Raw genomic sequence first — 13,469 nt, forward strand, 5'->3', positions numbered from 1 at the left:
TTTTTATATTTTATACACGTTTTTTTCTAGTTTTCAGTTTTATTTAATCCAACTTGCATAACGTTAACTTAAAACGAACCTAGCTTTTTTTTTAATATATATTTTATGTATTCATTTTTACTTTCATCTTCACCCTCTTCACTTCCACTCAATCCAGACTTATATATATACATATATGCATATACATATATATACATATATACATATATACATATACGTATATATATATATATATACATATATATGTATATATATATATATATATATATATACGGCTGACTAGCTCAATCAGTAAGTGACATGACTTACAAACGGAAGTCCCGGGTTCGATTCCCGGCAGGGGCACAATATGAGCAATGAGCGATTACCTTACCAACAGTCAGTGTGGGTCCTTAGGCAAGACCCTTAACGATACCGCCTACCTCAGAGATAATGAGAGTACAAGAAACGAAAGACATGCCGGCTCAGACGTCACCCGGACAAACAAGGTCTGCGTCAGGTGCTGGGGAACCAGGGCACCCTGATGAAAAATGGGCTACTGGAACAAGACACAAATGGGCGAAATGCGAGAATAAGGATCTGTTGGAATGCTACTACTCCAGCAACCCGAGCGAGAGGGGTTACATGCGGAGAATGCGGGAACAATGGCAACTTCAATACCCACAGTCAACACTATCGGCCAAGCAACTAGTAGCTCAATGTTCCAATATCCATAAACGGCACCTGCTATCACACCTCGAGATTGATGAGATACAACACAAATGCCATAGCGAAGGCCAACCAGAGCACCAGGTCAGAGATGAGTTAAATCCATGTAAAAGTCCAGAGGTTGGGGACGAAACCCCAATAAGCACAATCAAGCTGAACGAGGCAGCAACTGACCTGAAGAACAAGATCACGGTGAGAATGAATGCTCGGGAACCTAGATACACACTGCAGAGGCTAAGTGAAGTACCCTCAGAAAGTCTCCTAGAAGATGTGAATGCAGCATTGACAACAATTCCTACGGCTCCCATCACTGAAACCAATGAGCTGATATACACCTCAGCAGCAGTGATCCTAGAAATGCTTGGCTACAAGAAGGATGACCATATGCGACCACAACAGTGCCCACCATGGAAGAGAAGGCTGGAGGCCAAAATCAAGATAGCACGGAGAGAAGTGAGCCAAATGACAGAGGCCCAGAAAGGTGCAATGAAAAAGCAAGTTCCCAAGAAATACAGCCAGATGCCCATACCTGAAGTACTCGAAACTGCCAAACAAAGACTCCAAGCCTTGGCCAGAGGTACACAAGAGAGAATGAAGCCAGACAAATAAACAGGTTGTTCACAACACAACCAGCGAAAGTGTACGCTCAGTGGCAGGGGAATAATAGCAGAGCAGACCCACCAAGGCTGGAAACTGAACAGTACTGGAAGGATATATGGGAGCGGGAGGCATCACATAAGAAGGATGCACAGTGGCTGGTGGCTCTGAGAAAGGACCACAGCAAGCTCCCTGAACGGAACCCAGTAACCATCACAGTGGCAGTCATCCAGAGAAGAGTCTCAGGAATGAAAAACTGGACAGCACCAGGCCCTGACATGATCCACAGCTACTGGCTCAAGAAACTTACAACTCTCCATGAGCGCCTGGCAGCACAAATGAACCAGCTGCTAAGGGATGGGACTCACCCTGAATGGCTAACCCAAGGGCGTACGATCCTGATCCAGAAGGATCCATCAAAGGGTACAGTCCCATCCAACTACCGGCCAATCACCTGCCTCTCCACAACATGGAAGCTGATGTCGGGCATAATATCAGATAAGATCAGCAGGCACATGGATCAATACATGAGCACTGCTCAGAAAGGGATTGGTAAAAATACCAGAGGAGCAAAACATCAACTCCTGGTGGATAGAACAGTCACCCAAGACTGCAGAACTAGACGTACCAACCTGAGCACTGCCTGGATTGATTACAAGAAAGCATATGCCTCAATGCCACATACTTGGATCACTGAATGCTTGAGGCTGTACAACATCAATGGGACTCTGAGAACCTTCATCGCCAACTCGATGAAACAGTGGAAAACCACACTTGAAGCCAATGGCAAGCCACTTGCACACGTGACCATCAAATGTGGTATATACCAAGGAGACGCTCTGTCCCCAATGCTGTTCTGTATAGGACTGAACCCCCTCAGCCAAATAATCAACAAGACGGGCTATGGATACCAACTCAGGAATGGGGCCACCATCAGCCACCTCCTCTACATGGATGACATAAAGCTGTACACTAAGAACGAGCGGGACATTGACTCCCTGATCCACACTACCAGGATCTACAGCTCTGACATCGGAATGTCATTCGGACTTGAGAAATGTGGCCTCATGGTGACTAAAAGAGGAAAGGTAATCCACACAGAGGGGGTCTCACTCCCAGAAGGAACAATAGCAGACATTGAGGACAGCTACAAATACCTTGGAATTCCACAGGCAAATGGCAACCTTGACGAGGAAACAAGGAAAGCAGCCACAGCCAAATACCTCCATCGAGTAAGGCAAGTCCTAAGAAGTCAGCTCAATGGCAAGAACAAGTCCCTAGCCATTAACAGCTACGCCCTACCAGTAATCAGATACCCTGCAGGAATCATACGGTGGCCAAAGGAAGATATACAGACCACAGATATCAAGACACGGAAGCTCCTAACCATGCATGGAGGGTTCCATCCCAAGTCCAGCTCCCTGAGACTGTACACTAGCCGTAAAGAAGGAGGCCGAGGACTAGCGAGCGTGAGAGATCCATAAGTACATCAGGGATAAGGCCCCAACGGATCACGTGCTCAGTGAATGTCTCAGACAATGGGCATCAAAGGAAGATGAGGTGCTGGAGGGACCATCATGGGAGGACAAGCCCCTACATGGGATGTACCACCGAAACATAGCTGAAGTAGCTGATATCCAGAAATCCTACCAATGGCTAGAAAGAGCTGGTCTGAAGGACAGCACAGAGGCACTGATCCTGGCTGCACAAGAACAGGCCTTGAGCACCAGAGCAATAGAGGCCCAAATCTACCACACCAGACAAGACCCCAGGTGTAGATTGTGCAAAGAAGGTCCTGAGACAATCCAGCACATAACTGCAGGGTGTAAGATGCTGGCAGGTAAAGCATACATGGAGCACCATAACCAAGTAGCTGGAATCGTGTACAGCACATATGTCAGAGTCAAGGCCCGCGGGCCACATCCGGCCCGCGAGAAGGTTTTTTACGGCCCTTGGGATGATCTTGATTTATTATTAGAACCGGCCCGCAGACCGCAGCAAGCCGGCAACCCGCAGATCTTTTACAAGCACCAATACTACATTTCCCACAATGCAACGGTGACGCACCGAGCAGTACGCTGCTTCATTTCAGTGTTTATTATTAGCACAGCAGTCGTCAGCATAACTGTAAAATTAACTTTCAGATACCCATCAAAAATGGCAAAAAGGAAGGTGGACACTGAGAACCGGGGGTTTCAAACAAGGTGGGAGTCGGAGTATATGTTCACGGAGGTAGCAGGAAAACCTGTGTCTTCTGTGTGGAGAAAGTGTGGCGGTACTGAAAGAGTATAATCTGAGACGACATTATGAAACGAAAGACGCGGATTATTTTTTTCTTTGAAGTAAATTTAGCCCACTTTTGCTAAAATAGAAAGTTTAAAAGTTAAAGTTTAATATTTGTTTTCACTGCATGTTACTTTTGATTAATAGATTTTTGCACTTTATTTTATTGTATTTCAATCCAATTACATTTTTAAAATATTTCAGTTGCGTGGATGATAGAAAATTGCTATTATTTTTTTCTTTGAAGTAAATTTAGCCCACTTTTGCTAAAATATAAAATATAGGTTACTGATGGTGCCTTAAACAATAAAGGTTTCTTTCATTTAATGTTCATGTTATGGGGATTTTTATATAAAGGAAATTTGTCGTTTGTGTCTGTTGAAAATTAAAGATTATTGACAGAGCCATAAGAAAATATTGCTTTATTTATCTGATCATATTGGAATATATTTGTTAAGTTTTCAGTAGGTTCAATTAGGTTCACTAGACTATATGCGTCATTTAAAAAAATTTCAATGAACATTCGATCAGTCCGGCCCTCGGCTTGTAGCTAATTTTTTTATTTGGCCCTCCGTCCATTTGACTTTGACACTCCTGCTCTAAGCCTTGGCCAGCCGCCTAAAGAGGTACACAAGAGAGAATGAAGCCAGACGAATAAACAGGTTGTTCACAACACAACCAGCGAAAGTGTACGCTCAGTGGCAGGGGAATAATAGCAGAGCAGACCCACCAAGGCTGGACACTGAACAGTACTGGAAGGATATATGGGAGCGGGAGGCATCACATAAGAAGGATGCACAGTGGCTGGTGGCTCTGAGAAAGGACCACAGCAAGCTCCCTGAACAGAAACCAGTAACCATCACAGTGGCAGACATCCAGAGAAGAGTCTCAGGAATGAAAAACTGGACAGCACCAGGCCCTGACATGATCCACAGCTACTGGCTCAAGAAACTTACTCTCCATGAGCGCCTGGCAGCACAAATGAACCAGCTGCTAAGGGATGGGACCCACCCTGAATGGCTAACCCAAGGGCGTACGATCCTGATCCAGAAGGATCCTTCAAAGGGTACAGTCCCATCCAACTACCGGCCAATCACCTGCCTCTCCACAACATGGAAGCTGATGTCGGGCATAATATCAGATAAGATCAGCGGACACATGGATCAATACATGAGCACTGCCCAGAAAGGGATTGGTAAAAATACCAGAGGAGCAAAACATCAGCTCCTGGTGGATAGAACAGTCACCCAAGACTACAGAACCAGACGTACCAACCTGAGCACTGCCTGGATTGATTACAAGAAAGCATATGACTCAATGCCACATACTTGGATCATGGAATGCTTGAGGCTGTACAACATCAATGGGACTCTGAGAACCTTCATTGCCAACTCGATGAAACAGTGGAAAACCACACTTGAAGCCAATGGCAAGCCACTTGCACACGTGACCATCAAATGTGGTATATACCAAGGAGACGCTCTGTCCCCAATGCTGTTCTGTATAGGACTGAACCCCCTCAGCCAAATAATCAACAAGACGGGCTATGGATACCAACTCAGGAATGGGGCCACCATCAGCCACCTGCTCTACATGGATGACATAAAGCTGTACGCTAAGAACGAACGGGACATTGACTCCCTGATCCACACTACCAGGATCTACAGCTCTGACATCGGAATGTCATTCGGACTTGAGAAATGTGGCCGCATGGTGACTAAAAGAGGAAAGGTAATCCACACAGAGGGGCTCTCACTCCCAGAAGGAACAATAGCAGACATTGAGGACAGCTACAAATACCTTGGAATTCTACAGGCAAATGGCAACCTTGACGAGGAAACAAGGAAAGCAGCCACAGCCAAATACCTCCATCGAGTAAGGCAAGTCCTAAGAAGTCAGCTCAACGGCAAGAACAAGTCCCTAGCCATTAACAGCTACGCCCTACCAGTAATCAGATACCCTGCAGGAATCATACGGTGGCCAAAGGAGGATATACAGACCACAGATATCAAGACACGGAAGCTCCTAACCATGCATGGAGGGTTCCATCCCAAGTCCAGCACCCTGAGACTGTACACTAGCCGTAAAGAAGGAGGCCGAGGACTAGCGAGCGTGAGAGCCACTATCCAAGATGAAACATCCAAGATCCATAAGTACATCAGGGATAAGGCCCCAACGGATCACGTGCTCAGTGAATGTCTCAGACAATGGGCATCAAAGGAAGATGAGGTGCTGGAGGGACCATCATGGGAGGACAAGCCCCTACATGGGATGTACCACCGAAACATAGCTGAAGTGGCTGATATCCAGAAATCCCACCAATGGCTCGAAAGAGCTGGCCTGAAGGACAGCACAGAGGCACTGATCCTGGCTGCACAAGAACAGGCCTTGAGCACCAGAGCAATAGAGGCCCAAATCTACCACACCAGACAAGACCCCAGGTGTAGATTGTGCAAAGAAGGCCCTGAGACAATCCAGCACATAACTGCAGGGAGTAAGATGCTGGCAGGTAAAGCATACATGGAGCGCCATAACCAAGTAGCTGGAATAGTGTACAGGAACATCTGTGCAGAGTATGGACTGGAAGTCCCAAGATCCAAGTGGGAAACACCTCCAAAGGTGGTAGAGAATGACCAAGCCAAGATCCTCTGGGACTTCCAGATCCAGACAGACAGAATGGTAATGGCGAACCAACCGGACATTGTGGTGGTGGACAAAGAACAGAGGAAAGCCGTTGTGGTTGACATAGCCATCCCAAATGATGGTAACGTTAGGAAAAAGGAACATGAGAAACTTGAGAAATATCAAGGGCTCAGAGAAGAGCTGGAGAAGGCCTGGAGAGTGAAGACTTCAGTGGTACCTGTGGTCATTGGAGCACTAGGGGCAGTAACCCCCAAACTGGAGGAGTGGCTGAAACAGATCCCAGGAAAAACATCTGACATCTCAGTCCAGAAAAGTGCAGTACTAGGAACAGCAAAGATACTGCGTAGAACCCTCAAGCTCCCAGGCCTCTGGTAGAGGACCCGAGCTTGAAGGGAAAAAGAGACCACCCATGGGGGGTGAGGACTAGTTTTTTTTTTTTTTTTTTTAATATGTATGTATATATATATATATATATATATATATATATATATATATATATATATATATATATATATACATACATATATATATAATATACATAGTATGTATTATACTTGTGGGTCCGCAGGTGGGCGTAGAGGCTGATCCGGGAGCCACATATTTTTGTGCAGTGTGGGCAGGGGAAAGTGGTGATGGGTTGTGGTCGTGCTGGAGCCTGTTTTTGTCTTTCCTTACGAAGTTGTCGTTTGGTTTCTGCGACACGGCGGAGTTCATTTTCGTGATGTGCTGCACCTTCTTGCACCGCTGCCCTCCAGCAGTTCCTGTTCAAGGCGATGCGCTCCCAGTCCTGAGATGTTATTTGGAATTTCTTGAGATTGGTCTTGAGGTTGTCCTTAAAACGTTTCTTTTGCCCGCCCGGGGCTCGCGGACCTCTCTCCAGCTGGGAGTATAACATCTGTTTGGGGAGGCGGGTGTCAGCCATGCGGATGAGATGTCCTGTCCATCGGAGTTGGTGCTGCATTATTAAGGTGGTGATGCTCGGTATCCTGGCTTCCTCCAGAACGCTGATGTTTGTGCGTCTGTCCTCCCATTTGATCCTGAGTGTTTTCCTCAAGGTTATCTGGTGGTGTTCTTCAAGAGCTCTTAGGTGCCTGCTGTAGGTTGTCCATGATTCTGCCCCATAAAGTAAGGTGGGGAGTACCACAGCTTTGTAAACCACGAGCTTGATGTCAGCCCGGAGGTCTCTGTCTTCAAAGACTCTTTTCCGGAGTCTGGCATACGCTCCACTGGCACAGCTGAGGCAATGGTTGACCTCAGAGTCAATGTCCGCTTTGGAGGAGAGAAGGCAGCCGAGGTAGCACTTTGGGTGACACTTGTTCAGATCTGGGCAAATTACAGCCCGTGGGCCACATCCGGCCCTTTGTGCGTCCCTGTGCGGCCTGCATGAGGCCAATCGTAATTTTTAAAAAAATTTGTGTCGTGCGTACAATACAACTGTTTCGCTTTTATTTTGAAAGGCGTCGCACTTCCGTGTGGCGTACGTGTATGTGAGCTGTGCGTGAAGGTGAACAGTGCGAAGTAATGCTGCCCGAGAAACGTGTGCTAACCTTCAGAAAAGAAAAGTTGACAAGGAGCGCCGTGTTTTCAACAAGACATGGACTGCCAAGTATTTCTTTACAGAAATGAAAGGTAAAGCCATGTGCCTGATTTGTGGTACACAGGTCGCTGTGTTTAAAGAATAGAATTTGAGTCGCCACTACACGACCAAGCATGAGAAAAAATACATCTGTCTGATAAACAGGGCGCATCAGAGGCTGATGCATTGCTAGCAAAAGTGCAAGCCCAACAAGGACTTTTTATCAAACTTCACACCCAGAGATGCAGCGGCTTTGTCATTTGAGGAAAAGTTAAAGAAGTTAAGAATAAATTGTACTGATTAATAATTGTTTTTTTATTTGACCTTTACACCACAATTTCACATAGCTTAATATAAACATAAAGAGAATAATTGTATTCTTCTAATTACCAGTACCAACTATTTAAAATAAATAATTTAGTGCATTTTACAATGGAAGAAAATTGAGCAGTTTTAAGTTATCGTAGGTGTGGCCTACTGACGCAACTCAGGTTTTTCATGTGGCCCCTTGTAAAAATTAATTGCCCACCCCTGCTCTTGAGTCTGATGGACATCGTGGATCGTATCAGGCGGTGATCTGTCCAGCAGGCCTCTGAATCCATCATGGCTTTTGTGATGCTCACGTCGCGCTGATCCCTGCCTCTGACTATGACATAGTCAATAAGGGTGTTTTCACACCTGGACCCCTTTAAAAGAACCAAACTCAGACCTCTTTAAGTGGACCAAAAAGTGAACCAAGAGGAAACGAACTCAGTTCTTTTTGTGTTCACATTGTGAGTGTGTTTCAAAGAGGACCGAGTTCTCTTTCTGGTTCAGTTCAGCTTTGATGGGGCCTCAGTCCTCTTTCTGTTCACACTTGGTCCTCTAGAGCTCTCCCACTCCCACTGCACTGCATTCTGAGTAGTTTTCAGTTGGAGCAAAATGTCTGCTGCTGTGCTTGCACTGGTGTGTTTTCTGGTGAAATTAGCGCACAAAACAAGCATGGCGGAGAAGAACTTTGTTGCACCAAAAAATGATCAAAGAACATCTGATTCTGGCAACATTTATGTATAGAAGTTCTATCAAAACCGGCTGCTTTCATTCTCTCAGAAAATTCTTGAAATACTTTCGCATTACGGTTAATGCTGTCGTCTTCTCCCCAAACTATGCCGCGTCCAGGTGCCGTGGCAGAACTTTGAACGGCACATGCTTCTCTACGTTAACTATTACCACGACAGTTTTGTTTTTGCGCCTGCAGTCACGTGACCAATCTACGGCAAGCCTAGGAGGTTACAATACAGCGGAAAAAGGCAAAGTGATCCCAGTGCGCGTTGTGTTCACAATGCAAGATTAGGCGAACCGCACCGTTGACTTTTTAGCGAACCGTACTGAGACCACCTCCCGAGGAGGTCTCAGTACGGTTCGTTTTAAAGTGGTCTGAGTACGGTTGGAGCGTTCACATATGCGCAAAAAATGCTGAGTCATCGATCTGAGTTCGCTTCGAGGGCTGAAAGGGACCAAGTGTGAAAACACCCTAAGATGCCATTGTTTAGAGCGAGGGTGTCTCCATGAGCCCTTGAGTTTGTTCTTCTGGCGAAAGATGGTATTGGTGATGATAAGGTCGTATTGAGCACATTTGCTAAGAAGCAAAACCCCGTTAGAGTTAATGTTTCCAATGCCTTCCTTTCCAATGGTGCCCTTCCAGAGGTGGTGGTCACGGCCCACTCTGGCATTGAAATCTCCCAATATAATAACCTTGTCCCCCTTGGGGATTTTTGACAATACCTTATCCAGACAGGCATAGAAGTCATCTTTTTTGTCCTCATCGGAAATGAGGGTAGGTGCATAAGCACTAAGAACTATTGCCGTCTGGTTGTTGGCCAGCACCAGGCGGAGGGTCATCAGGCGCTCACTGATTCCCACAGGGAGTTCAGAGAGCTGACTGATCAGTTGGTTCTTGATGGCAAAACCAACCCCATGGATCCTAAGCTCATCTGTGGCCTTTCCTTTCTAGAGGAAAGTGTATCCACCCTTTTCCTCATTCAGATGACCTTCCTCTGCCCGTCGGGTTCTGAAAGAGCAGCTATGTCAATCCGGCATCTTCTCAGTTCCTTTGCAATGATGGCGGTTCTCCTCTCCGGCCTATCACTGGTTACACTGTCCATTAGTGTGTGCACATTCCATGCTCCAAAATTCATGTTTCTGTGTTTTTGACCGCATATTGGTGATCCCTCTGAACGCGGTAATCTAGTTGGGAGGTTTGAGGCAGGCTATGTTTAGAGCACCTTTTCTATCCCTTTCCCCCACAGGGGTGAGCAGAGTGGATCCTAAAAAGGGCTGCTCAGTCATGGATGCAGCTACCAAAGAGATCTTCTGCCTTGGTCCAAGAGCCCAACGATCATCTAACATCCACCACCTCATGTGCCAGCTTGTGACTAGGGGCTTCCAGACTTCACAATCCTGCCGCCGTTGCCACTTACTGGTCGCCACAGGACTTTTATCCGGGATGTAAGGTGGATTCCCTGAAAAAGACGCCTGTGCGTGACTTTGTTTAGAGTGGGGAGACTGGTGCACAGACAGTCACCACACTGTCCTTGACAGATCAGGGTCAGAGTCTAGTGGCAAGGTGACCCTTTTCTGCTGCAGCCTTCATCCGCCTTTTCAGCCGTTGTGACGCCACCCCTTAGGTCAGCCATCATCCTCCGCCTGGTCCACCGTTGAGGTCTTCACTATTTACCCATAGCTGGAGCTGTTTACCCACAGCCGGGACAGTGGTTGATGGGCAGTAGGGCGTGTCCACACGCCGGTGGGCCTACATGCCACATCTCTGGGGCCCACTGCTGCTCCGAGATCCTGCAGAACTTAGCCTGCGACCGCAAGGTGCCAGTTACCGTGTGTGGCCACGAGGAGGCGTGTGCAAGTCTTGGCAATGTGTACCGGCTGAGGAGGCTTATGCACTCGGCTCTTCTTTTCACCCCCGGAAACAGAGGGCTAGCCGGTGGCGGTAGCTGAAAGCAGAAAAGTGGCAAGCAGAGGCAGCATGCAGCATGCACAAACTACAGGCACTACTACTCCAACACTACTGCACTGATGCATCACACGCCCTGTGTGCTGATGGCACACACACACACACACGCACACACACACACCAACACACACACACACACAAACAATATATATATATATATATATATATATATATATACATACACACACACACAGAGTAATCCATCGCTACACACACACACACACACATATATATATATATATATATACCCAAAGTTTATATATATATGTAGTGAACCGTGATGTATGTATATATATATATATATATATATATAAAAAAAACAAAAAAAAAACTTTTCCTCACCCCCCGTGGGTGGTCTCTTTTTCCCTTCAAGCTCGGGTCCTCTACCAGAGGCCTGGGAGCTTGAGGGTTCTACGCAGTATCTTTGCTGTTCCTAGTACTGCACTTTTCTGGACTGAGATGTCAGATGTTTTTCCTGGGATCTGTTTCAGCCACTCCTCCAGTTTGGGGGTTACTGCCCCTAGTGCTCCAATGACCACAGGTACCACTGAAGTCTTAACTCTCCAGGTCTTCTCCAGCTCTTCTCTGAGCCCTTGATATTTCTCAAGTTTCTCATGTTCCTTTTTCCTAATGTTACCATCATTTGGGATGGCTATGTCAACCACAACGGCTTTCCTCTGCTCTTTGTCCACCACCACAATGTCCGGTTGGTTCGCCATTACCATTCTGTCTGTCTGGATCTGGAAGTCCCAGAGGATCTTGGCTTGGTCATTCTCTACCACCTTTGGAGGTGTTTCCCACTTGGATCTTGGGACTTCCAGTCCATACTCTGCACAGATGTTCCTGTACACCAGGGGTGTCAAACTCATTTTTTTCGCGGGCCGCATTGTAGTCATAGCTTCTTTCGGAGGGCCATTATGACTGTCAACCCAAATGAATGTATGAGCACCTCATATTATATACAGTAAAAGCTACAAAACAAACTGACAAATGACTCGTTTTCAAATCAGACGAGTAAAAACTGGACAAATATTTTTACAGTGTGTACACTTGTACCTTGTTATGAAAAAAAATATAATAATAAAAGTTGTTCTAAAATCATATTTACAGTATGTGTTAAGAATTCTCCATGTTATTTGTTATTCAGCCGTGCTTTGATTTGAAGGCCGTTTTCAGGCGATACTACTTCCTGTTTTACGTTTGGTACATATCTCGGTTACAGTGGTACAAGAGTCATTGACGATGTAAGTGGGTCTCCTAACAAGAGAAATGAACGATCACATGTGTCTAACCTTTAGGACAATGTAGTATTGCTCCAAATGTTCGTTTACAATCCTTTAGAGCAGGGGTGTCAAACTCATTTTTTTCGCGGGCCGCATTGTAGTCATAGCTTCTTTCGGAGGGCCATTATGACTGTCAACCCAAATGAATGTATGAGCACCTCATATTATATACAGTAAAAGCTACAAAACAAACTGACAAATGACTCGTTTTCAAATCAGACGAGTAAAAACTGGACAAATATTTAAAAAAAAAGATATTATTAAAACTGAAGATAATTTGCAATTCTAGTAATGACACACAAATTTGATGCACAATATGTCTTCGCGGGCCACATAAAATGATGTGGCGGGCCGTATCTGGCCCCCGAGCCTTGAGTTTGACACCTGTGCTTTAGAGGTCCGTTTTCACGTGTTAGCACGATCACGAATTAGCATCTTTCCACTAACTCGTTAGCCTGCCCAGTACTTCTTGTTAACATGTTACACGCACACACGTATAATATTTATATTTTCCATATTTATACTAAAAATTCTGTGTTATTTATACTATTAATGTATTATTTACATGTTTGAAACAATTATTTAATGTTCTAATAATAAAATATGCACTTAAATGGTTTCATATACATTTATTGACACAAAAAATGTACAGATGAGAGGGTGACCGTACTTCGCGGAGTTCACTTATTGCGGGTGTTTTTTTTTTTTTTTAACCAATTATGCGCGATAAACGAGGGATTACCGTATTTATATTTGGTCAGAATTCTATTTCTCCATCGGGGTAGTGGGGGAACTTTTATTTGTTTGTATATGAAAATAAGCTATATTTCATTTATGAAATTAAAGCTGTATTTTAAAAACAGTTCCATCACTACCTCCTGAAGGTGAAATACAATTCTGACCAAATTATATGGGTCAGTAAAAAAAAACAATAAATGCCTAAAAAAAATTCAAAAATCACAAAAGGCTAGTATGCAGACAAATATTTGTATTATCCATCCCTCATCCATCCATCAAGGCAAATGGAGATCTGTGTGCAGTGAAAAAAAAAGGGGTGGATTTGGAATCAGCGCCCAAAACTTAATTCAGAAAAGTTTACTTGCATCTCTGATTTGGGGGAGAGAGAAAAAAATCGTAAAAATATGTCAACCAGGGTCGTGCGTATTTCAGTTGGTCAGAAATGAACAATTTTCGTTTCATTAAGTATACTGTGGGATTCTTTTAAAAAAAATAAGAATAAAAGTGAAATCTTACATGCACCTTGCAAGATGCGAATTTCTTCATTTTCTGGTTGTTGGAACACGTGGAGGGGTTCCACCACAATGCCAAAGATTTTCGATGCGAGTGAAAATGACTCACTACTACCAACTAA

The sequence above is a fragment of the Syngnathus floridae genome, chromosome 22 (assembly GCF_059516105.1).
Source record: "Syngnathus floridae isolate MCC-2025c chromosome 22, RoL_Sflo_1.0, whole genome shotgun sequence".
Lineage (NCBI taxonomy): Eukaryota > Metazoa > Chordata > Actinopteri > Syngnathiformes > Syngnathidae > Syngnathus > Syngnathus floridae.